Raw genomic sequence first — 4,374 nt, 5'->3', positions numbered from 1 at the left:
TTGAATGAGAATAACTTCAAAATCTGTGAATTTTGAGTAAAGCAAATTGTCCTCTATAATGCGGGTGGTTCTCATCCAATCAAGTGAAGGCCTGAACAGAACAAAAGATTGACCTCCCCCAAGCAAGAGGCAGTTCTGTAACAGATGGCCCTTGGACTTGAATGGCAATATTGGCTCTTCTCTGGGTCTCCAGCTTGACAGCTTTTGGACTTGAACTGCATCATTGGCTCTCCCATTGATCTCTGGTCTGTCAGTCCATCCTGTAGATTTTGGACTTTCCAATTCCTTGAAATAAACCTCTGTCTGTCTGTCTCTATCTGTGTGTGTGTGTGTGTGTGTGTGTCTTTCTGTCTTTCTGCCTCTCTCTCCCTACACACACATACACACACACACACACACACACATTCATTCATTCATTAATCCTATTGGTTCTGTTTCTCTGGAGAACCCTGACTCATGCAGATTTTGGTACCAGGACTGGTTCTAAAGAACAGAATCTTAAGGATGAGTTTTCTGAATTGGTTGTTAAGATACTGGAACTTACCCTCTAAATTGATTATATTTAAAGACACTAATGACTCTATTTCTAGTAGTAAAGAGCACACTGATAGTCCATGGCATAATGTGGCAATAATGTACACAAAAGCTCATCATGCGATACTCCTCATCAAATACTTATAAGAGGCAAAATCTGGATGACTATGTACATTCAAATATTCTTGTTAAAATATGGAATATAATGAGAAATGCTAGCTGCTCCCAATGGCAGAACAAAGTACGAAAAGAAAAGAATGATCTCAGAGACTCAAACTCCCTGTTTAAACAATGCATAAAGGACCTGAAAGCATCTATGTCTGCCCACAGGGTTGAGATTGCTGAAAACAAAACCCAGAATCTCATCCTGTGAGTGGCTGAATTACACTGCAAATTGGATCCCCAGTCGTGCCACAAGTCTACCATTAAAGTGAAGGCTTTGGTTGGGAAGGATTGGGATCTTGAAAGTTGGATGGGTACACGTGGGAAGACCCTGATGAAGCTGGGGATATCGAGACCCTCAAATCTCATGCGTCATCATTGCCAGTAGAAGCAGCGTCTGAACCCCAGTCTGAGGAACTTAACCCTATGCCACCTGAGGAAACTGTAATGGCCTCCCCTGAGGAAGTTTCCTTGAAAGACACTGCTGACGTGCCTCAGGACCCACCCCACCACTTCTCTCTGCTTGTAGACCTATAGCAAGACTCAAGTTCCAGAGCAGGCGGCGGCAACCAGGGAAGACCCCACAGGAGCTGCGCAGGTGCCCAGCTGCTGGGGTCCCCGCATGCCCCATGTCCTCCACAACACTGTGCTTGCCCGCCCTGCAGCCCCACAGGATGAAGAAGGACAAGTTGTTCCTGGGCAAGCTGGGCGGCATGTTGGTGAGGAAGAAGAAGGCCAAGGAGGTGAGTGACCTGCACGAAGGGAAAAATGCCATCAACTCGCCGATGTCCCCTGCCTCAGTGGAGATATACCCAGAAGACACCTTGCTCGAGGAGAATTAGGAGCACACGGTGATTGACTGCACTTCCAGGGATTACCCCAGATTCAAGGAGCTGGTCAAGGTTCTCATCGATTGGATCAATGATGTCCTGGTGGAGGAGAGGATCATCGTGAAGCAGGTGGAGGAGGACCTGTATGATGGGCAGGTACTGCAGAAGCTCCTGGAAAAACTGGCAGGCCACAAGCTGAACGTGGCTGAGGTGACCCAGTCTGAAATAGGGCTGAAGCAGAAGCTGCAGATGGTGCTGGAGGTGGTGCAGGAGCTGCTGTGGCCTCACGGCCGGGTGCTCCAGTGGACCGTGGACTCGATTCACGGGAAGAACCTGGTGGCCATCCTTCACCTCCTCATGGCCTTGGTCATGCACTTCCGGGTCTGATCTACCTTCCCGCACACTTCTCCTTGCAAGTCGTGGTCGTGCGGAAGTGGGAAGGCCTGCTACACTCCAGCCATGTCATGGAGGAGCTGACCACGACCACCGAGATGATTATGGGTTGGTTTGAGTGGGATGCCTTCGACACGCTCTTCGACCACGCCCCAGACAAGCACAGTGTGCTGAAGAAGTCTCTCATCACGTTTGTGAACAAGCACCTGAACAAGCTGAATTTGGGGTTGATGGAACTTGAGAACCAGTTTGCAGATGGCGTGTACCTGGTTCTGTTCATGGGGCTTCTGGAAGACTACTTTGTATGCCTGCACAACTTCTACCTGAACATGGACAGCTTCGATCAAAAGGTCTACCACGTGCCATTTGCCTTTGAACTGATGTCAGATGGAGGCCTTAAGAAATCCAAGGCTTGCCCCTAAGATGTGGTGAACCTGGACCTCAAATCCACCCTGTGGGTTCTTTACAACCTGTTCACCAAGTACAAGCACGTGGAGTGATGGCGGGGAGCAGCAGAGACCGTGGCAGGGATGGTGCTTCGAGAGGTGCCCTGGACTCCTCTCCAAGCCCGTGGTTGTTCCCCACCCACACCCCTCCTTTTTCTGGTTGATGCTCTTAACCTCTTTTCCCTGTAATTCTGCAGTGGGCAGCATCCTTTGAAATGAAGGTTCCAAACACCAGTGCTCGAGTTTGCAGCCTCCCTTCACTTGGGGTGCCACGGGGTGCTGAGTCCCTTGTTGATCAAAAGATGGAAGAGAAAAAAGCAGGAACCCCAACCCTCAGTCCTTGGGAGGGGAGCACCTGTCGTTCCAGCTGATCACAGGGCATGAGAAACGTACTGGCAGCTTTGCAGCATTGGCGATAACTTGTCTGTCCTGGTGGAATCTCCTGGGCAGGGGTCGCATTGGCCTCTTTACCAAAAAGCATTTTACAGTTTTAAAAACTTCACTCGTAAGTCCCAGAAGCTTTAGCTGTGACTGCAGTGTCCACTCACACCCCTACTTCTCGGCCACTCAGTGTTGTTTTCATGCTTTTGCACAGACATCTGGAACCTAGAGGACCCAGCTTCCACGGTCCATGGTGCGAAAGATTTCTGAGGCATTTCTTTATTTCTTGCTATGGCTGAATGGGCTGTGTCTACTCAGCCGGCCCTGAACTGGCTTTACAATGCAGCTGGAGACAGCTCGGGTGGGATGTTTCCAATCCCAGAGGCTCTGTTTGGGGATGGATTCATTTAAAAAATCTTTAGAAAGCAAGTTGTCTTCGTGTGCTTGGACTGCCATAACAGAGTGCCACAAATCGGGTGGTGTGTGGTGCCTAGGCAACAGACATTTATTCTCTCACACTTCTGGAGGCTGGAAGTCGAGATCAAGGTGTCAGCAGGGATGGTACCTTCCAGGCCTCTCTCCTTGGCTTGTAGACCGCTGTCTTCTCCCTGCATCCTCATGTGTCTCCCCTCTGTGTCTCTGTGTCCTAATCTCTTCTTATAAGTATGCCAGGAGGATTGGATTGAGGTCCACCCTAATGACCTCATTTTACCTTAATTACCTCTATAAGGACCCTGTCCCCAAATACCATCACATTCTGAGGTCCTGGGGGTTAGGACTTTAACATGTGGATTCTGGGGGTACACAGCTCAGCCTGTAACAGGGGGATGTGAAGTGTTCACGTCTCTCCTCCCCAAGTCCCAGCTCTCCTGAGCCCTGTCGGCATCCGTGGGGCACCCTGTCGTAGGAAATGTGATTCTCATTTGTGTGCTGTTCACCCCTCACCCACCTTGGTTTGGGAGAGAAATGGGGACCCATTGGCTGGGTCTCAGGCGGTTCCTACACTGGGTCATACCCTCTCCCAACCCCTGGTTCCTGAGCTGGGATTTTTATGACATGCCGACCCTCTGAGTTTGCTCAGCATTCACTGCCCCAGCAAGATGGGCCTTTCTCTTCTCTTTGATTTTTGCCTTTCTGCTGTAGATCAGAGCTATTAAGTTGTTAATATTAAATTGAATACCAATGCTCAAGGCTTAGAAATAAAAAACAAGACAAACAAAACAAAACAAAACCAAAACAAAAAAAGACTCAAGTTCCATCAGGCCCTTAAAAGTGCAGGCAAATGTAACACATGAGAAGGTGTGCTATACTCCATAAGAGGTACTAGATATTTTCTAATTTACACAGACAAATAGGAGGATATGTGTGGAAATGGTTATTAAGGATGTGGGATAATGGTGGAAAGAACATAAAGTTGGATCAGGGTGAATTTATTGACATAGGCCCACTAAGCAGAGATCCCACATTTAATGTTGCAACTAGGAGAGCTACAAAGGGCTCTATGAGTTTGGTTGGTTGGCTAACACATGGCCCAAAATGTGGTAAGTGAATTACACATGGTAAGTGAATTACAAATGCCAGACCTATCCTTGGTTTACTGTAGAAGAAATAATTCGAAGGCTTAAGAA

At 48.3% G+C, this 4,374-nt stretch overlaps 1 pseudogene; it reads left to right on the top strand.

Moving 5' to 3' along the window:
• Positions 1 to 1,325: 1,325 nt before the first annotated feature.
• LOC116747886 lies at positions 1,326 to 2,419 on the top strand (annotated as a pseudogene).
• Positions 2,420 to 4,374: the final 1,955 nt, after the last annotated feature.

Source organism: Phocoena sinus, chromosome X (genome assembly GCF_008692025.1).
Source record: "Phocoena sinus isolate mPhoSin1 chromosome X, mPhoSin1.pri, whole genome shotgun sequence".
NCBI classification, from domain to species: Eukaryota; Metazoa; Chordata; class Mammalia; order Artiodactyla; family Phocoenidae; genus Phocoena; species Phocoena sinus.
Note: the sequence above shows the minus strand (reverse complement) of the source record. Positions and strands in the feature narration are given on the sequence as shown.